The sequence below is a fragment of the Leopardus geoffroyi genome, chromosome D4, assembly GCF_018350155.1.
Source record: "Leopardus geoffroyi isolate Oge1 chromosome D4, O.geoffroyi_Oge1_pat1.0, whole genome shotgun sequence".
Lineage (NCBI taxonomy): Eukaryota > Metazoa > Chordata > Mammalia > Carnivora > Felidae > Leopardus > Leopardus geoffroyi.
Window position 1 is genome coordinate 6,721,506 of NC_059342.1, and position 23,022 is coordinate 6,744,527.

Here is a 23,022-nt window from a genome sequence, read left to right on the forward strand (position 1 = left end):
TAGCTGGAATGAAAAATTCCCTAGAGGAGTTTAACAGCAGACTTGAACTGGCAAAAGAATTAGTGAATTTGAATAGGTCATTTGAAAGCATCTCTCTTAGGAGCAGAAAGAGAAAAGAATGAAGAAAAGTGAACAGAGCCTCAGGGACCCGGGGGATACCATCAGGTATACTAATATACACATAATAGGAGTCCTGGGTGAGAGGAGGAGAGAGAGATGCAGAAAGGGTATCTGAAGAAATAATGGCGTAAAAGCTCCCAAGTTTAATGAAAGACACAAATCTACACATCCAAGAAGCTCAGAGATTCCAAGCAGGATAAACCAAAAGAGATTCATATAGAGACACATTAATGTCGAATTGCCAAAAGCCAAAACTAAAGGGAAAATCTTGAAAGCACCAAGAAAGGAGGAACTCGTCATGCACAAAGGATCCATAAGGTTAACATCTGGTTTCCAGTCGCAAATCATGGAGCCATGAGGCAGTGGGGTGACATATTTAAAATGTTGAAAGAAAAAAAAGTCAACCGAGAATTCTAGATCTAGAAAAACCTCTTTGAAAAATGAAGGAGAAACTTCTAGTTTCTAGTCCAGCTTGTAAGGAGTTTGGACATCATCACCCCATTCCGACAACAAATAAAAAGCTGAACAAACAAACAAACAAAATCAACAACTCTTCTCTGATCCATCATAGAAGTGAGTTCACAGGGCAAACTACCACCCAAAACATGGGAGAGACAGGCAGGCAGACAGATACAGAGAATCAAGACTTAACTAGAGCTGGAACTCTCAAGCAGAAACCTTCAAAGGAACCAGTGTCCAGGGAAGAAAACCTACACTGTAACCGACTTGGTTCTCAAGGAATATTGGAGAGAAATGCCCTTTACCATCTGGCAGGAGGAGGGGAAAAGGAACCATTTTGAAATATGGCACAACATTCCATTGTTCTCAATAAGAGCTGCCTCAAGAGAAACTGCTTTACCAAAGCCTCGACTATTGGGGTTTTATCAAGGCCTAAACAACCTAGAGGAAGGGAAATATGCGACTCCTGCCCACTCCAGCCTTAAACGTGGGAAAGAGGAAATAACCAATTTTAGCCCTTTTTAGCCATCCAGTCCCACCTAATGGGGAGGGAGAGGGAGAAGTTCACAGCCCAGTGGCACAGACTCACTAAAAGACTAATCAAATATGCATAGAATGCTTCCCCTCTCTCCATCCCCTACCACCACACCACTAAATGCCTATTTACCAGATACTCTTTTATCCATTATACTGTGTCTGGCTTTCGACAAAAATAATTTCAAGCCATATTAAAAGGGAAAAAACAGTTTGTGGAGATACAGCATCAGAACCAAACTCAGATATGGTAGGGATGTTGGGATTACCAAACTGGGAATTTAAAAGAACTGTGATGAATATATTAAGGGCTCTAATGGATACAGATGGGCAATGTAAACAGAGAGAAGGAAATCCTAAGAAAGAATCAAAAAAGAAATGCTAGAAATCAAATATACTGTAAAAGAGATGAAGAATGCTTTTTTTTTTTTTACATTTTTTTACATTTATTTATTTTTGAGGGAGAGAGAGAGAGAGAGAGAGAGAGCAGGGGTGGGGCAGAGAGAGAAGGAGACACAGAATGTGAAGCAGGCTCCAGGCTCTGAGTTGTCAGCACAAGGTCCAATACAGGGCTCAAACCCACAAACTGTGAGATCATGACCTCAGCCAAAGTCAGATGCTCAACTGACTGAGCCACCCAGGCGACCCAAGAATACTTTTTTTTTTTAAGTTTATTTATTTATTTTCAGAGAGACAGAGACAATGCGAGTGGGGGAGGGGCAAAAAGAGAGGGAGAGAAAGAATCCCAAGCAGGCTCCACACTGCGGGCACAGAGTCCAAAGCAGGGCTTGAACTCCCAAAACTGTAAGATCATGACCTGAGCTGAAACCAAGAGTCAGATGCTTAATGGACTGAGCCACCCAGGTGCCCCAGAAAATAAGAATGTTTTGATGGACTCAGTAGTAGACTGGATGTAGCTGAGGAAGAATCTCTGAGTTTGAGAATATGTCAGTAGAAACCTCCTAAACAAAGAGCAAAAATAAAAAAGACTGGGGTAAAAAACAGAATAGAATATCCAATAACTGTGGAACAACTATAAAAAGTGTACATGTGTGGGGGCGCCTGGGTGGCTCAGTTGGTTGAGCAACCAACTTTGGCTTAGGTCATGATCACATGGCTTGTGAGTTCGAGCCCCACATTGGACTCTGTGCTGACAGCTCAGAGCCTGTTCAGATTCTGTGTCTCCCTCTCTCTCTGTCCCTAACCCACTCTCATTCTGTCTCCGTCTCTCTCAAAAATCAATAAACATTAAAAAAACTTTTTTAAGTGTACATGTGTGAAATGGAAACACCAGAAAGAGAAGAAAGAGACAAAGGAACATAATGGTTAACAATTTCCAAGTTCATGTCAGATACCAAACCACATATCCAGGAAGTTCAAAGAACACCAAGCAGGATAATGCCAAAACAAACAAACAAACAGGAAGAATCCTACACCTAGGCATATCATATTCAAAATGAAAAAAAAAAAATCAAAGATAAAGAAAAAAATCTTGAAAGCACCCAGAAGGAAAAATATACCTCATGTATAGAGAAGCAAAAATGAGAATTACATCTGATTCTCCAAGAAACCATTGAAGCAAGAAGAGAGTAAAGTGAAATACTTGAAGTGTTGAGAGGAAAAAATATATCAGCCAAGTTTTGGTACCCTGTGAAATTATCCTTCACAAGCGAAAGAAAAATAAAAATTTCTCACACAAACAAAAAATGAGGGAACTTGTTACCAGGAGATTTGCCTTGCAAGAAATGTTAAAAGTTCTTCAGAGAGAAGAAAATGATATAAGTCAGAAACTTTGAACTACATAAAGCAAGGAAGAGCACTGAAGAAGGAACAAATAAAAATAAAATTAAAACTTTTATTTTTCAATTCTTAATTGATCTAACAGAAAACAATTTGTTCAAAATAAAAATAAAAGCAATGTATTTGAAAATATGTCCATATATAATATAGAGCATATAATGTTATATATATATCCTTATGTATGTTTATGTATAAGTGAAATGAATGACAGCAATGATGAGAGGGAGGAATTGGGATCACTTTATTATAAAGTACTTATACTGAGCATGAAGATGTACGATGTTATTTGAACTTGGATTAGTTGTAAATGTATATTGTAAACTCTAGGGGAAACCACAAAACAAAGTAAAAAAAAAAAAATAAGAAGCATGATATATGCTAAGAAAGCAAGAAATGGACTCACATTAGATATGCAATTAAAACCACAAATGGCAGAGGGGCACCTGGGTGGCTCAGTAGGTTCAGTGTCTGACTTCGACTCAGGTCATGATCTCACAGTTCATGAGTTTGACCCTGCATCAGGCTTTGTGCTGACAGCTCAGAGCCTGGAGCCTGCTTTGGATTCTGTGTCTCCCTTTCTCTCTGCCCCTCCCCAGCTCACACTCTGTCTATCTGTCTCTCTCTCTCTCTCTCTCTCAAAAATAAAATAAAAACATAAAAAAATTTTTTTAAAAACCACAAATGGCAGAAAAAGAATGGAAGACAAAATAGGAACAAAGAACAAGGGCAATGAATAGAAAACAGTAACAAATACTGTAGATATTAATCTATATCAAAAATTACTTTCCTATTTTTAAAGTTTATTTACTTATTTTTGAGAGAGAGTGTGTGAGCGGGGGAGAGGCAGAGAAAGGGAGAGAGAGAATCTCAAGCAGGCTCCGAGCTGTAAGCTGTAAGCATGAACTCAAACTCACAAACTGTGAGATCATGACCTGAGGCAAAATCAAGGGGTGAAACCTAACCAACTGGGCTACCCAGGCACCCCTATCAATAATTACTTTAAACATCAGTGGTCTAAAAACCCTAATTAAAAGTGAAGGATATATTAGGACATACCCAGATAAACAAAGACTGAGGGAGTTTGTCACTAGTATACCTGCCTTACAAAAAATGGTAAAGGGATTTCTCCAGGCTATAATGAAAGGACACTAGACAGCAACTTGAAGCCATACAAAGAACTAGAGGACAATGGTAAAGGTAGCTACATAGGTACACATAAAGGTGAGTAGTATTGCATATTTGGTTTGTACCTCCTCTTTTTTTCTGTTTGATATATATGGCAAGTGCACAAAGCAGTAATTATAATGCTATGTTAATGGGCACTCAATAGATACAGATGTGATTGTGACAATAACAACATAAAGAGGAAAAGGATGAAGTAGTAAAGAAACATAGTTGGGGTGCCTGGGTGGCTCAGTCGGTTGAGTGTCCAACTTCAGCTCAGGTCATGACCTCATGGTCTGGTCTGTGGGCTCGAGTCCTGCATCAGGCTCTGTGCTTACAGCTTGGAGCCTGGAGCCTGCTTCAGATTCTCCCTCTCTCTCTCTCTCTCTGCCCCTCCCCTACTCACACTCTGTCTCTCTCTCTCAAAAATAAATAAATATTTAAAAAAAATTTTTTTAAAAGAAAAGAAACATAGTTTGTGTATATTGTTGAAACTAACTTGGTATAAATTCAAACTTCATTATAGATGTTCATAAAGTTATAAAGAAGTTATAAAGTTAAGATATTCATTGTAATCCCCAGGGTAACCATGAAGGAAAAAAAATTACACACAAAAAATAAATGAAAAGGAAATCAAAAAAATAAAATAGAAAAAAACAAGCAAAGAAATGGCAGTAATGGAATAATTGAGGAGCAAAAAGGTATAAGAGATGTAGAAAACAAATATTTCCTTATCAGTATTTTTAATGTAAATGCATTAAAGTCTCCAATTAAAAAGCAGAGATGGGCAGAATGAATTTTTAAAAATGATCTGACTATATATTGCCTTAAAGGGACTAACTTTGTATCCAAAGACATAAACAGGTTGAAAGTAAAAGAAAGCAAAATGTGATTCTACGCAAATAACCAAAAGAGAAATGGGATGGCTATGCCAATATAAGGCAAAATACACTTTAAGACAAAAATTGTTACAAGAGACAAGGAAGGCCATTATATATTGGTAAGTCAATCCATTAAGTAGTTGTAAAAATTATAAAATCATATACACCTACAACAGATCCCCAAAACTGACAGAATTGAAGGGAGAAACACACACAGGTCTACAATAATAATTGGAGACTCAATAGTCCATGATCAATAATGGATAGATGAATAGACAGAAGACCCATAATGAAAACATTGAAAAACACTGAAAATATTGAAAAACACTACACTCCAACTAGACCTAACAGACATATGTTAATGGAATGAAAACGTTCCACTCAACAACAGCAGAATACATATTCTCAAGTGTACATGGAACATTTTCCAGTTAGAGGGTAAGTTAGACCACAAAACAAGTCTCAATAATTTATAAAGATTGAAATCTTTCAAAGTATCTTCTCTGACCACAGCGGAATGAAATTAGAAATTAATAACAGAAGAAAAAGTAGAAAATTTACAGATAGGTAGAAATTAAACAACACGCTCTTAGACAATTTATGGGTCAGAGAAAAAAATCACAAATAAAATTAGAAAATACTTTGAAGGTGGTCAATTTTAAAACATTAAAAATTTTGTCAAAAGGTACAAACTTCCATTTATAAGGTAAATAAATACTGGGGAGTAATAAGCAACATGATAACTAGAGCTAACACTACTGTGTGATGTATAGAAAAGTCATTAAGAGAGCAAATCCTTTAAATTCTCATAAGGAGAACATTTTCTTCCTTTCTTCTGATTGCATCTATATGGTGTTATCATGTCATACAATCATGGTAGTCACTGCGATATATGTAAATCAAGTCATCACACTGGTGATGCATGTCAATTATTTCTCAATGAAACTGGAAGAAAATAACCATTTAGCTCAAGAAAAAAGAAAATACTTTGAGATGAATAAAAATGAAAACACAACATACCCAAACCCATAAGAATATACCAAAAGCAATGCCACTAGGGAATTTATAGTTGTAAATGCTTACATTAGAAAAAGAAACCAAGGTGGGGCACCTGGGTGGCTCAGTCAGTTAAGCATCAGACTCGAATTCTGATCAAGTCACGGTCTCATGGCTTGTGGGATCAAGCCCTACATTGGGCTCTGTGCTGACAGCATGGAGCCCGCTTGGGATGTTCTCTCTCTCTCTCTCTCTCTCTCTCTCTGGCTCTCCCCTGTGCATGCTCTCTCTCAAAATAAAATAAATAAACGTTAAAGAAAAAAAAAAGAAACTGAGGAAATAAGTTGGGGAACACCTCGTAACGTTGAACAGCTACATATGTTTACCATGCCATTACACTCCAGGTTTATGCCCTACAGAAACACTTAAGTATTTTCTCTTACAGATGTGTACAAGAATGCTCAGAGGAGCAGTATTTGAAATCATAAGAATTTAGAAATAATTAAAATGTCTACTAGCATAAGAACAGATGAGAAATTTTAGTATATGCATACACGGGGGCATTCTACAGCTCTGGAAATGAGCTGTACAGAGCTGAATGAATCACCATAATGATACAATTTAAATATTAAAACAAAACAATACTATATATATTGCTTTAATTTAATTTGTATATGTATATAATGAAGTATAAAATAATAAATAAAATTTGTAACCACTATTTCAAATTCACAATGATGATTAACTTTGGTTAGGAGGTTGGAAATGAGATCCAGAAGGATTAGGGAACAGTTCTCTGAATCGAATATTTTCTATTTTAAGCTGGATTGTAAGTATATTTCATATTGCTATTTAATATATAATTCTCTCTTCCTCTCTCGATTTCACTCCTTTTTGAAATCACTTCATGATAAAAATAAAATGTATAGATATATACTCTAATAAAAGAAGGTTACCAAATCAATGATATAACTTTATGTGTTAACAAAATAGGGGGGGAAAAGAGCAAGCTAAACTCAACTCTTGCAGAAGAATGAAAATAATAAATATTAGAACTGATACAAATGAAATACAGAATAGAAAACCAATAGAAAGTATCAATAAAGCCAAAAGTTGTTCTATGAAAACAGTGACAAACATTCATCAAAGTTGACCAAGAAAACAACTATCTGAAAGCACTTGAGAGTAAGCTAAGGAAGGTGGAAATTGAACGGAGGTCTACAGGTGGAAACAGGCAATATCACCAGGAGAGTTTCCTGGTTTTGTAGTTCTTGGCCTGAGGACAAGTCTCGGTCAGGGCCAAACTGGGCAGCCAACACTCCGATATAAGACATGCAGTCTTGCTGGTTTAAAGAATTGGGTGAGGGGCACCTGGGTGGCTCAGTTGGTTAGGCAACTGACACTTGATTTCGACACAGGTCATGATCTCACGGTTTGTGAGTTTGAATCCCGCATCGGCTCTATCTATACCGTCACTGTGTGGAGCCTGCTTGGGACTCTCTCTCTCTCTCTCTCTCTCTCTCTCTCTCTCTCCCTCTCCCTCTCCCTCTCTCTCTCCCTCCCTCCCCCACTCATATATGTGCTCGCTCTTTCTCAAAATAAATGAATAAACTTAAAAAAAATTCTTTTAAAGAGTCAGGAGATATGGTTTTGGGCAAACATGGCAGCTGGAAATGAAGGGACAAATCTCAGTAAATACCATATAAACTTTGCCCAAATTCTCTGTTGACCTCTGAATTACACATGCACAGCACATACTCTAAACAACCCAGCTAAGCTAACCGAGATGATTCAGAGCTAAACTGTTTCCCATGACAGGAAAGGCAGACTTTAGAGTTTGAGTTCAGCCAAGTAAAGTAAAAAAGAAAAATGGGAACTATTCAAAGGAACGTAACAGATTTTAAGTCTTAATGTATTATTTACAATGTCCATAATAAATTCCAAATTACTACACATACAAAGAAATAGGAAAATGTGACCCATCCCCTCCACCCCCCAAAAAGGTAATCGATGGAAACCAACTCCAAGATGTCTTGGCTGTAGGAATAAACAGTATGATTCAAGGCAGCCATCATATGGAGGAGCTAGAGAGTATAATGCTAAGTGAAATAAGTCAGTCAGTCAGGGGGCACCTGGGCGCTTTAGTTGGTTAAGCTTCCGACTCGTGATTTCAGCTCAGGTCATAATCTTTTGATCATGAGATCAAAGCCCTGCATCAGGCTCTGCGCTGGGCATAGAGTCTGCTTAAGATTCTCCCTTCCTCTCCCTCTGTCCCTCCCACACTCACACATACATTTTCTCTCTCTCTCTCTCTCTCTCTCTCTCTCTTTCTCTCTCTCTCTCTCTAAATAAATAAATAAATAAATCCACCAGGAAAGACAAATACCATATAATTTCACTGACATGTGGAATTTAAGAAACAAAATAAGCAAGGAAAGGGAAAAAAAATAAGATAGAGAAAGAGACAAATCAAGAAAAATCTCTTAACTGTAGAGAACAAACTGATGGTTACCAGAGGAGAGGTGTGGGGGAGGGGGGAATGGGTTAAATAGGTGATGGAGATTAAGGAGTACACTTGTTGTGATGAGCACAGAGTGATGTATGAAAGTGTTGAATCACTATATTATGCACCTAAAATTAATAATACACTCTATGTTAACTAACTGGAATAAAAATGTAAAAAAGAGAATAAAGCAGCCATCATAATAATGCTCAAGGATGTGAAGGAAAATATCCTCATAATGAGTTAATGGATAGGATATCTTAAAGGACAAAAATCAAAACTGTTAAAAAAAAAAAGGTGGGGTGCCTGGGTGGCTCAGTTGGTTAAGCATCCAACCTGGCTCAGGTCATGATCTTAAAGTTTGTGAGTTTGAGCCCCACATTGGGCTTGCTGCTGTCAGTACACAGTCTGCTATGGATCCTCTGTCCCCCTCTGCCTCTGCCCCTCCCCTGCTTGCACTCTCTCAAAACTAAGTAAACATTTTTAAAAAACTACAAAAGAACCAAATTTTCTATTCTAGAGGTAAAATATTCTTTACTACCATACTATTTCCTATTTTAGCATTCTAAGAAAGTATTCTAGAAGCAAAAATACAATATGTGAAAAAAAAAATGAAATTTCCCTGAGTGGGTTTCAAAGCATATTGACAATGACAGATGAAAGAGTCAGTGACCTTGAAGATAGATTAGTAGAAATTATTCAAACTGAAGAAGAGAAAACAAAATCGGGGGCAAAAATGAAACAGCCTCAGGGACAAGGGACAATGTCAAATATTTTACCATTTATCTAATTAAGTCTCACATGAAGAAAACGAGTGGAATATGAAAAAATACGTTTGATACAATAACGACTGAAATTTCCCCATGTTTAGTAAAAACATAAACTTACATATCCAAGAATACCAAAACATTCCAAAGAGGATAAATATGAAGAAAATGACAGCTAGGAACATCATAGTCCAATAGTCCTCAAAAGATGAGCCATGGACGTCTAGAGACATCTGAGATATTTTGGTAGAGTCTTGCAAGGTCAAAACTATTCAGAATAATATGAAGATAATATGTACCATTTTCACTGGTTGACATTTACACTAATGAGGCAAAAGCAATAGTAGGTCAAACTGCTGCCACCTTACCACGAACCAAGGCAGTGGTACCAAACTATAATAACAGTCATTATCCTCTACACCACCAGAGACTCTGATTTAAAAAACAAGAAAAGAAGAAAAAAAGCCAGTTTTATTTTATTTATTTAACTAAAAAAAATTTTTTTAATGTTTATTTACTCTTGAAGGAGAGAGATAGAACGCAAGTCGGGGAGGGGCAGAGAGAGAGGGAGACACAGAATCCGAAGCAGGATCCAGGCTCTGAGCTGTCAGCACAGAGTCCAATGCGGGGCTCGAACCCACAATCTGTGAGATCATGACCTGAGTGAACTTGGTTGCCCAACCGACTGAGCCACCCAGGCTCCCCAAAAGCCAATTTTATTTAAGAATGTGTTGATGAATCAGGAGGTGCCTGTCTTGATGAATCAGTAAAAATTATTAACTTGACTAAACTTTGACCTTTGTGTATGTATCTTTTTTAAATTAATAGACTGGATTTCTTACAGCAGTTTTAGGTTTACAGAAAAACTGAGCAGATGGCAGGGTTCCCACATACTCTCTTTTCCCTACTCACAGTTGCCCTATTTTTAGCATCTTGCCTTAGTGGGATCCATTTGTTATAAATGATGAGCCAATGTTGATACATTATTATTAACTGAAGTCCATAGTTTACATGAGAGTTCAGTGCGTTGTAAAGTTCTATGGATTTTGTAGGTCATATAGCCACATTGCAGTATCACACAGACTAGTTACAGTGCCTAGAAATACCCTGTGGTCCACCTAGTCATCCTTTCCCCCCTCCCTCAACCCCCTTGGAAATAACTGATATTGTATTGTCTCCAAAAGTTTGCCTTTTCAGATTGGTTTCTTTCACTGATCAATATGCATTTAATGTTCCTCCATGTCTTTTCATGGCTTGATCATTTCTTTTCATTGCTGAAAAATAAATTTCCCATTCTACTGATCTACCAGTTTATTTATCCCATTCACCCATTGAAGGACATCTTGGTTCCATCCAAGTTTTGGCAATTAGGACTAGAGCTGCTGTAAACATTCATATGGACATTTTTTCATCTTATCTGCATAATACCAAGGAGTGTGATTACTAGATTGTAAGGTAAGACTATGTTTTGAAAGAAAATGCCAAAATAGGGGCACCCGGGTGGCTCAGTCAGTTAAGCCTCTGACTCTTGATTTTGGCTCAGGTCATGATCTCGCCATTTGTGGGTTTGAGCCCTTCATTGGGCTCCACACTGTCAGTGCAGAGCCCGCTTGGGATTCTCTCCCTCTCTCTCTGCCTCTCTCCTGCTCACACACATATTCTCTCTCTCTCTCTCTCTCTCTCTCTCTCTCTCTCAATATAAATAAATAAACCTTAAAAAAAGATAAAAATTGAAACAGCCCAATAGAAAATAGGCAAAGATTTAAACTGAGATTTCACAAAGGGAAAATATAGGAAGCCACAAACACATGAATAAGGGCTCAGAATCACTAGTTAGTGAGATAGTGCTGTAAATGCATCAGAGTGGACAAAATAAAAAGACTGACAATACCAAATGTCAGTGAGGGTGCACAACAAGAGTAACTCTTAAATACTGCTGCTAAACTAAGCTGTGTGGAAAAACATGGAGGGATGGGTATGTGGGGATTGGCTGGGAAGGAGTATGAGTGAACTCTCTGAAGAGATGAGAATATCCCATCTTGTCATAGGGTTTTGGGTTACCCAACTATGTTCATTTGCCAAAATTCACTGAATGGTACACTAAAGCTTGTGCTTTCACTGTATATAAAGCTTACCTCAGAAAAACACGGAAATAAATATTGACCTCTAATGAATGATAGGCACACTAAATATTGAATGAAGTATACTGATGTCTACAACTTACATATTTTAACTTACATATTTCAAAATGCATTAAAAAATAAGATGGATTGGTAGATGCATAGAGGGATCAACAGATAGATGGCTGGATGAATATGTGATAAAGCAAATTAACTGCTAATTGTAGAATCTAAGTCACGAGTATACATGATTCACGGTACAGATACTTCACTTTTTCAATATATTTGACAATTTTCATAATAACATGTTGGGGAAAATAATGCATAAAAGGAAATACAATTGACTTCAGATGTTGAAACTCTGGAATATTTTTCAAGTTATTTTATTATTTTTTTAAATGTTTATTATTTATTTTTGAGAGAGAGAGAGAGAGAGAGAGAGAGAGACAGAGCGCAAGCAGGGGAGGGGCAGAGAGAGAGGGAGACACAGAATCTGAAGCAGGCTCCAGGATCGGAGCTGTCAGCCCAGAGCCTGACGGGGGGTTTGAACCCACAAGCCATGAGACCACGACCTGAGCCAAAGTCAGACGCTTAACCATCTGAGCCACCCAGGAGCCCCAAGTTATATTTAATGGTGCAGAATAACTTTACAAAGAAAAAAATGCACTTTATGTTTTTTAAAACTTCCTACAATTTCCATGAAAGCAGAAAAAAATAGGTGTTTTTTCCATCATAAATTAATCAGTGGAAGATAGCTTTCTGTATAAACATCCATTATAAGCGTAAACTTTAAATTATTTTCATAAGGATAAATTACATGAAGCACAGTTTCTTTGAGCATTCATAGCGCATTAGATGGATTGCATGAGTCCGATTTTAGATGTCCTCAAAAGCTTCATAGCCTAATGACATCATAGCCACTGAGTGGTTGCAGGACTTTATTTAGAAAATGTAACCTCTCTATTAGAGACATCTTTAAAAAGGATATTAAAATGCCTGACTCGCTTCAGAAATACTGTGAAATAAAATAAAACGATGGATACAAAGGCACCTTAAAAAATTAATGATACGAAGTCTGCTGAAATGTTATTAAAACATTTTCCTCTCTTAATCCATGTTGAATGCTGGCCTTTAGAGCGGCATGAATATTACTCTAATGCATTTGTCGAAGAACTGATTAAATCTGTTGCAGTCTTTGTGATTATAAAATCATTGCTCTTACGCACTTAATTACCCTACTTTTGTCTATTCAAGAAAAAAGGAAAAAAGCTCTTATAGCTATAGGGATCTTGCCTCACTTGATTGCTTCCAGAGGGCCAGGCAGTAAAGTACTGAAAAATTGTGCTTTCTTTATTAATTGGGGATAATTAATGCTGGTTAATCAGAACGTGCAACTTCCTTTTTCTTTGTAAAAAGGCAACTAGATGCTGGGCTTCAAAGTGACAGTTCCATTTCCGGGGAAGTCCTCTAAGCTGGGACACAGAATGCCAAACTCTCATGCTTCACTGGTCCCATTTGCCCACCTAGGCAAAGCTAGATGAATTTTCTGAAATTGAAATTACCCCATCCTTCTCTGTTATTGACTAATTCCCTGATCGCTCGTACCTATTCGACTTTTAACCTGACTCAAAAAGCCAGAAAAATTTGGGGGAAAGACTGCTAACTCAAAAATCAAACAGAAAAAACAAGTCGTAACCAATTTTTCCGTAAATCCATTACTTGACTTTCTTCTGAGCCACCAGCTCTCTTTGCTAGAGTTTAACGTTGTTCTCATGTAAAAAAAAAAACCTACCAAGCTTGAACTCAGATTTTATTTTACCCCTTGCCTTTCTGTTAAAAGAAATAGAAAATTTTCCTAAGAAGTGTTCTCATTTTTAAAAATTAAAACAGAAACCTCTAGTTTAAAACTTTTGCCTTAAATCAGCTTATTTTCTAAAGGAAGTCCTATTTTTGTAGAGACCTGTAACATAATCAAGTTTAAAACCACAAGGAACTTCTTTTCTTGAGTCACTTTTTCTTACCAAATAGTGGTTCTTACCAAGTGGTTTCCTTTCAGGGCACATTTTACTCACTGATTACAAACTCCCAAAAACAAGTGGGGTGTGTGCGTGTGTGTGTGTGTGTGTGTGTGTGTGTATGTGTGTGTGTAGCCCAACATTAGAAACTCACCTACAATTAAACTTGTTCCTACTTGGCTAAACACCCAACATAGTCATAACCAGGAACTGTCATTAAAATACAGTGATGTTGTATGTTCTTTTTAAAAATATATGGTAACTGACTTTTTAAAAAGTTTTTATTAGTCTAATTAGAAAACGGGTTATTTTCCACACATGGACATAATTCTACTTATCCTGTAAATCGGTAGGTACTCCTTTTGAAGTATTTGAATTAATCTATTTATACATTGTCCCCTATGATAAATTAGAGAAGTGTTCTAAATTATTCAGTCCTTCCCTCTGCCACGTGAACTTCTAATGAGGATTATTTCCCCATCTCATTGATCTTGGGTGCAGTAACGAATCAACTTGCTTTGGCCCGCTGCATAATAGCAAATGTGAGTACAGGCCTTAAATAAGTGGCCTGACTTGGCTGCTTATGCGTGGTGGTCCACCAGGAAAAGAATGTATCTCAGGTAGTTAATGGGATTATGAAAACATATGGAGCACAACTGATCCCAACCTGAAGCTTTGATACAAGCCTCGCTGACCTGCCATGGAAATAGAGCTGTCCTAGCTCATCTACACACCCATGAACAAGGGAAGATAAATGCATGTTTTTGTGAGCCACTGAGTTTGGGGGCTATTTGTCACTCAGATCTTACACAAAAGCTGACTAATATATTCCATAGTTTTGTGTGTTCAATGGCAGAGACATGGTGATAAGCGACTGACACAGTCATATCCTTATATTAACTCTGGGTCCCCAAATCTGCAATGACCAGGAGCTTTGGAGACTCAAATGATCATGCAGGTCCCAATAACCAGTGTTTCTTGCTACCATCAGTGGGAACCCTAGGCCAATTGGAAATACTAGCTAATCTTCCATAATGAAGTTGGAGAAAAAGAAATAGAGTAAAGGAGCCAGCAAAAATGTGTGAAAGCTCCAAAGATTCTGTAAGAGTTCAAGAGAAATAGCAAGAGCGGAGAAGAAGGTATGTATTTAACCAGGTAATCCACCTTCCACTCCACTGGCCAAACAATCAGTGATACAGTCCAGCTCTGAATTCTCTCTGAGAGTCACGGGGCCTGAAGTGTTCCCCTCTGCCAGCGTCTCCTCTCTCTTCCTCTCTCTGCAACTAGCTACATGAGTACTCCTTCCACCCAGAGCTCAGGGTACTGGGAACAGGCATCCCAGAGAAAAGGAGATGGGTCTATGTAGTATCTTTTTAACACTTCAAAAATCTGCTTCTGGGAAGCTTTTCTTCTCTGCAGTCTCTCTCTGATTTTGTTAGAGGAGCAGCACAGGAAGGAATAAGAAGCTGGATACATCCCTGAGATGCTTATTTTCAGAGAGGGGCTATTTACTTTCACATTTGCATATTCTAGCAATAGATCTGTTTCTATTGGTCAAGGTTCATGATGCAGTTCTTGGCAACAGTCCAGAGGAGAATTAATTTATATAGTTTTATTTATTTTTTTTATTTTTATTTATTTTTGGGACAGAGAGAGACAGAGCATGAACGCCCCAATTTATATAGTTTTAAAGTGAGGCATTGGGCTACTATCTTGATTAATTATAAAAATGTTCTCCCATCTTCCTATCATAAGAATAATTTCAATGTATTTCACCTATAAATAATTTTTATGTACTGTAAGAATTTTTCCTATGCTTACAAACTAGTGAGTCTCAACATTTTTCTCCCTTCACACTGATGACTTAAAGCTATTTCCGTGAGGGCCATCTAGATTACACAATGTTTTTTTTCACAATCATTATTTGTAATGGCCGCCTAATCTCTCATTGAGTGGATGTACCATAATCTGATTAACAATTTTCTCTTGTTGGATTTTAAAAAATTTTTTTAATTTATTATTTTTGAGAGAGACAGAGCGTGAGTGGGGGAGGTGTAGAGACAAAGGGAGACACAAAATCTGAAGCAGGCTCCAGGCTGTGAACTGTCAGCACAGAGCCCGACACGGGGTTTGAACTCGTGAACCACGAGATCATGACCTGAGTTGAAGCTAGACCTTTAACCGAGTGAGCCACCTAAGCACCCCTCTCTCGTTGGGATTTTTAAGCTGTGACCAACTTTTTTGCTATTACAAATAACTTTCCTGTAATGGATTATGAACTTATGTCATATATTTTTTTTAACCTTTTGATTATTTCTTTAGTACAAATTCCCAAAAGATTCTTTGGGGCCAGAGGATATGAATACTTTAAAATCACTTGAGGCGCCTGGGTGGCGCAGTCGGTTAAGCGTCCGACTTCAGCCAGGTCACGATCTCGCGGTCCATGAGTTCGAGCCCCGCGTTGGGCTCTGGGCTGATGGCTCAGAGCCTGGAGCCTGTTTCCGATTCTGTGTCTCCCTCTCTCTCTGCCCCTCCCCCATTCATGCTCTGTCTCTCTCTGTCCCCAAAAAAATAAATAAACGTTGAAAAAAAAATTAAAAAAAATAAATAAATAAAATCACTTAATAGCTATTGCTTAAAACCACTTCTAATAGACTTTTGTAATCCCAATGATAATGTATGAGAGGACTTGTTTTACTCTTTCCTAACAAATATTGAATATTATTAGGAATGTTGCTTTGTTTCATAGCCAAATGAATGGGAGAAAAAAAGAACTTTATTGTCATTTTCATTGTTACTTTTAATTTATTATTTATTTTTTAATGCTTATTTATTTTTGAAAGAGAGAGAGAACGTGAGCAGGGGAGGGGCAGAGAGAGAGGGACAAACAGAATCCGAAGGAGGCTCCAGGCTCTGAGCTGTCAGCACAGAGCCCGACGTGGGGCTCAAACTCACAAACTGTGAGCTCATGACCAGACACTTAACCGACTGAGCCACCCAGGTGCCCCTTCATTGTTACCTTTTAAATTAAAAGTGAAATGGGACATTTTCCCATGGTGGTTAACTAGATGATCTCCTCTTCTCAATATGTAAATAGATACCATATTTTATTATACCACAAAAGTACTGAAGTAGCTTTCAGGTAGTGCCTATCAATAATAAAACACATGCTTATTGTTTCTTTTTTATGTGGATCTCTATGTGTATTATTCTACAGATTTGTATACAAACCTATTCTCACAGAATGGGTATGTAAGTTGGGAGCATTCTTTAAGAAAAAAAAAAAAACAGAGCAATGGCAAAATCTTTCTGAAAAAATAATTGCTAGAACATTTTATCAGCCATTTACCTTGATCCAAAAGCATTGAGTTTATAGAGGGATCTAATCAACTTAGCAAATCAGCCAAAAACAACAGTACATGACAGATCAAATTCCATTTGAACAAACACCTCACAGAGGGCAGAAGTGGGACCAATGGAGAAAGGCTGAGAGGAGACAAGATTTTTGCTAACGATAGGAAGAACTTTCTAGCAATTAGCTCAAACCCAGATCATGCCCGGGCTGCCTGGTGAAGGAGCGAGTTTCATATCACGCTGCTCCAGCAAAGACGGTGTGAGGTAGTTTGGGATAATGCACGGGTACGAGGGAGGCCTGGCGCTGAGAGGATGGATGGTGTGGAAGTCCCTTCCGGCTCTATTTTCCCTAGCACGGCCTGGCCCTCTGGGGCCCAGGAAGAGGGGACCGATTGGTATAGGACAGAGAAAGAGGAAGAACCTGTGCTTCTCCTCTTAAGGCGGGGCTTCCCCTTGCCAGAATTTTGAAATAGTCAGACTTTATCTGGGGCATCTTCCTACTTCCCTTCCTGTACTTTAGCTTTACCATCTCCTCCACACCTCGGCTGCCCCCATGCCGAAGGGGCCCTCACCACCAAGCAGGACCACTCCCACCACATTCCTCCACGCTCTCCAACCATTTCCAACGTCCCATTCTTTTCCCACAGGTCACCTCAGCTAGGTGTGGACCACTTCACTCTAAAATGTGAAAGACCGATAGCCCATGACCTTCCCAGCCAGACATGAGTTTACAAACCACGCTGTTTCTAAAACCAATGGCATCTTTAACTGACAACACGTAGTAAATTAAACTCTGCTTAATAGCCCTCCCAGAGTTCAAATCCAAGCTCCATTACTTACTGTATGGTGAACTCAAAGAAATCACGAAGCTACCCTGTGCGTCAGCGTTCTCATCTGTAAATGAGGAAGATTTATTGTTAAGGGAAATGTTGGTTACTATTCTCCCTTTGGGCCATCCTCCCCACAGAGGTGTGCACCATCATGGATTTCTTGCTGTCTTCCTTCTGTCTCCATTTCAATGTCCATAACCCACAATCTGCGGACTGGAAGGTGAGTATCTAAGCCAGAGTTCGGGTGGCTGAGATCCCTATGTAAACAGAGGGCTTCCACAAGTTCAGCTGCTCCTACCATCCCTTTCCATTTCATGGTTTCCTGCCATTACATTGTTTACGTTTTCCCCTTCTATTTTTTTTTTTAATTTTTTAAACCTATTTAAATGTATTTTTGAGAGAGTGAGAGCAGGGGATGGGCAGAGAGAGAGGGGGATAAAGGATCGGAAGCAGGCTCTGCGCTGACAGCAGACACCCAGATGCGGGGCTCAAACTCAAAAACCATGAGATCATGATCTGAGCCGAAGTCTGAAATTTAACCAACTGAGCCACCCAGGCGCCCCTACATTTTCCCCTTTTCTTAATGTTCCTTTTGTTATTTTTGTTTGACGGATGGTTGGACTGGGGTGTTATATTTTTGTATGTAAGTTTGCTTGACTTATTTTCAATATTTCTGATGTTCTAGTACACATATTTAAATACCTTTCCTCTTGGGTAACATGTAGACTATAAACCACAGATTTTGTAAAGGCATACTTCTGTGTCCACTCATCGTTCCATGGTTTTTAACTTCCACTTGATTTTCTCCTTAACCCAAGAGTTATTTAGTAACGTGTTTTTAATTTTTTTTTAATGTATGACTTTGGTGGGTATTATTATTGATTCAATTTGTGAAATCTTACTGCCTTTGTATTCTTTAGGCACTAGAAGGCCAGCAGCCATGGGGTTGGGGTGGGGGGCGCCTGGGTGGCTCAGTCGGTTAAGCGTCTGACTTCGGCTCAGGTCATGATCCGGCAATTCCTGATTCAAGCCCCGCATCGGGCTCTGTGCTGACCGCTCAGAGTCTGGAGCCTGCTCAGGAGTCCGTGTCTCCCTCTGTCTCTCTCTCTGCCCTTTCCCTGCCCTTCCCCCACTTAACGCTCTGTCTCTTTTTCTCAAAAATAAACATTAAAACAATTTTTTTAAAAAAGAAGGCCAGTGGCCATTTGGTGGCTCTGTCTTCTCCAGATCTCCTGTCTCTATATTGGTATCTCTATAAATGACGCTAACTCTCAGAAGTTTATACGAGGTGCAGATGGGCTATAAATGAAAGGATGTTTCATTATATATATTAAAAAAATTGATAACACAGTACAGTGCTTTCAGTAAACGATAGCAACAGGTACCCATTTAAGCGCTATTCCACCACAACAAACCAACTGTGTTCTCTTAATATGGTGAAAACTGATGGAACCTTAATTAAAACAAAAGAATGCTAAACGAGAAAAATAAAAATCATCGTGTGTGTGTGTGTGTGTGTGTGTGTGTGTGTAATGCAACATCTGTGCAGGTAAAGCACTTATCTTCACACACTAAATTAAAATTTGGCAATGTCTCCTACTGGTTTAAGCAAGGGAAGTTTAATTATGTAACTGTTGTTACTTTTATAACCGCATTTGGGAGTTCTCTGCTGATTATAAGATTGCCTTATCGTAATGAGAGAACAGAGGTGACATCCTCCCCAACTGGGCCAGTTGTTTACTTATTTAAATATTTATCTTTTTCCCACAGGTACCAGAGACCAAGTCAGCAGTCGTGTTACTGTTAAGATTAAGAGAACATAATCAACCTTATAACTGGGTCTTAAAAGGTGCCCAGAAAGCACCGGTCTGGGGGTTTCCCAAGATTCAGAACTTTCAGGGCTAAAGTGGGGACAGTCCCAGACTAACCAGGACAGTGGGCTGCCCTAATTCTTTCCCAAGAGTAAACTACAGCATTATCCTGGGCCGATCTTAGCAGCCAGCAGACTAAGCTAACTCCTTGGCTTTGTATGATTTAAGGGCCACCAGAAAGGCCATTCTGCCCTTCAAATGACCCTCAAACTCTAATAGTGCTGTCTTTCCTGACCTGCCATTGCCACCATCCTCCTAAGTTATTCCCTCACATATTTTTCTTTTCAGCTGGAATTAGACATCAAAGACCCAGGCATTGGCTCTAAGGCCTTTGTTGCAAAGCCCAAATCTGGAAAAGAAGATGTTTTTAAGACTCTCTTCTCATCTCACAGCCCAAGGAGCCCTTGGAAAAGCATTAACATCCAGGGTGGTGCAGGTGACACAGAATTAATTCCAGGCTTCCCTCTGTATCCTCAGCTTCCTGGCTTCTGTATCCTCCCTCAGGCCATCGGTCCCTTTGTTCTATCACCGCTCCCCCCCCCCCCCCCCCCCCGGCCCTCGTATAACAAACCCTCTCCCACAACTAGAGGCCGTAGGTGGATTTACACTACAGCGTAAGGTGTAGAATAAGGTTTAGGCCTTCATAAAGTTTAAAGAGTTACTTCTTTGGAGGACACATGCTTTTTAAGCGGGAGTAAAGCCTCTGTTTGTCCTAAGTCAAAGAACAGAGGCACAAAGTAGGAAATTCCAGCGACAGGCATGAACAGCAGAAAACCTGCAATGGCCACACAGTCACTTAGGCAAGTAATCTCCCTGGCCCACAGTCATACAGACAGTGAAGTAATCTCCCTGCCCATTCAACATTTGTTGAGCACTTACTACGAGCCAGGCACACTCAACTACTGAGATCAAGGAGACAGCAATTCTACCCACAGGCCCCGCTGGTCCAGCGCGGGGGAGACACATGTGCAGTAGATGTGTGCTGTATAGACGTGTGCCTGAGGTGTGCTGGGAGCAGGCAGGGGGAGCCCTGGGTGACAGTACTCAGGGGAGTCAGGGGTTGCAGGGACAGGCACGGCGAACACAGTTTAAGCCCACAACACCTGTGCTCCTAAAACCTCCTAAAATTCTCCCTTGACCCAACCTCCCTCTGAAACTGAGTTTTTGAACTCAAAATATCTTCTCTGACTACTAAAAACCTCTAAACATAAAAGTTGGAAGAAAAAATATACAAATTATGTAAAATATATAAAATTGAAGTAAATTTCATAGTGTAAATAATTTATGCAATTGTAAAGGAATCACTAACTCAATAAAAACTACTTTTCTGGGGGAATAATGATTCAAAAACCTAAATAAAAGGAAAGACTTTAGCTTTTGCAGATAATGGGCTTGAGGTTTTTTGTTTGTTTTTTTTTTTCTTTTAAGTTGCTTGACTTTTATCTCTTTCTGTTTCATTTCCCAGAAATAAACACTGTTTCCATTCCATTATTTCTACTTTCCAATTATATGACATACTAAGTGAATCATCTTTCATGCTTTGTCTCACAATTAAAGTTTCAACCCACATTCCCCTCTTCTGATTTTTATAGATCAGAAATTTAACTAATTGAATTAAGGGGAGGGCCTAAGTTTGTTACTACTTGTTTCAACAGCAGAGCTTGGCACCTTCTTTGAGAAGCACTCCACATTTTCAAGGAGCTCATGGAGATGAATAAACCTGACATTTCCCACCTCCATAGTATCAGTGGACAAACCAAGACTCATCAAAGGTCAGCTGTGAATGCAAGTCTTGGGTTGCAAGAAGAATCACTCAGGAAAGTTGGAGACCCTTCGCCAAACCTCTTGGTCAGACACTGTCTCCATGTTTACTCAGATGGCAACCCTGAGCACAAGGGGCTAATTAAATCAAAAAGAAGAATTACTCATTAGGGAGAAGTGAAAGGTGACGTCACCTCTAAGGTCCCTCGCAAGTCTAAGATTCTGTAAAATTATTCTTCGGGAAGTTTGAGAACCTTGATTTGATGGTTCTTGCCTTCTGCCAGTGAACCATAGATTACGAGTAGGTGCCTCCTTCCATCAGTTGTCCCGCAAGGAAACAACAGACTGACCCAACTCTTTTTTTTTTTTTTTTTCAACGTTTATTTATTTTTGGGACAGAGAGAGACAGAGCATGAACGGGGGAGGGGCAGAGAGAGAGGGAGACACAGAATCGGAAACAGGCTCCAGGCTCCGAGCCATCAGCCCAGAGCCCGACGCGGCTCGAACTCACGGACCGCGAGATCGTGACCTGGCTGAAGCCGGACGCTTAACCGACTGCGCCACCCAGGCGCCCCTGACCCAACTCTTAAATCTGCACTCCCCACTACAGCTGCCACCCCAAACCAGAAGTCAGCCCAAAGTTTAACAAACACTGAGTGAGCATGTTATGTATACAGGCTTGTAAACTAGGTCCTCAGCGAGTTTTTAGTAGTTGGGAACACTGAAAAATTTAAAACACCACGAAAGTTAAAAAAAAAAAAAAAAAAAAAAAAAACTTTCATGTTTACTTATTTTTAAGAGAGAGAGAGAGAGAGCAGGCGAGGGGCAGAGAAAGAGGGAGACACAGAATCTGAAGAAGGCTCCAAACTCTGAGCTGTCAGCCCAGAGCCCGACACGGGGCTCGAACCCCCCAACTGTGAGATCATGACCTGAGCCGAAGTCAGACGCTTAACCAACTGAACCAGCCAGGCGCCCCTAAAACACCATGAAAGTTTAAAAAAAAATGCGAGAAAAAGATGTCATCTGAAAGTCTTGTACAGTGATAAGATGAACAGATAGTTTACAAGTCCAGCACTGTTTACTAACTGTGTGACCATGAGCCATTATCACTAATCCTTTACCACATCCGTAAAAGGGGGCATCAATAATTCTTTCCTCATAAAGCTGCAGTGAGGATTCAGCGAGGTGCCCATGCTACATGCTGAACAGGGCCTGGCATAGAGGAAGCTCGACTCCTCCGTTTGACCGTCTGGACACCTCCCTTCTCTTCTCCACCTCCCTGGGGGCTGCCTTCTGCTTGGATTTGGTCACCTGAGGGCACCAGGGAGGCAGGAGAGGGAAGATGAGATATATATACTATGGCTCTCTACCTGGAGGGTCATCACAGGGCTGCTGAGGTCTCTCGACAGGTAACCTCAAAGCCGAGATGAGGTGACCGTGCCTGCCTTGGGTTGCCCCTGTCCATGGTTTCCTACACACTCCCTGTGGCACTGTGAATAGTCCCTTTGTTGACCTCTCCTCAGGTCACCCTGCTGGGGTGCACCATGGGATAAAGTAGCTGTACAGAGAGGCTGTGATTTTTTTTTTTTTTTTGGAGTAGAAGTTTAAGCACCAAACAAATTATAATACAGACACTGCGAAATTCATACTGTAATGCAACTAAACTCCCCCACCCGCAGAAGGTGGTTGGGATACTTCAGACCATTCCCTACTTCTCAGACCTCTTCATTACACGCCTCAGGAGTAGCTTTCTCTTTGGGAAAGGCCTCCGGTCACTTACGGTTTCCCCAATTTAGAAAACAACAATAACTGGGGCGCCTGGGTGGTTCAGTCGGTTGGGCATCCGA

General features: G+C 39.6%; 1 pseudogene; it reads right to left on the reverse strand.

Annotated features, from left to right (window-relative positions):
* LOC123593585 overlaps positions 1–23,022 on the reverse strand; it is a 50,508-nt pseudogene that overhangs the window by 24,038 nt on the left and 3,448 nt on the right.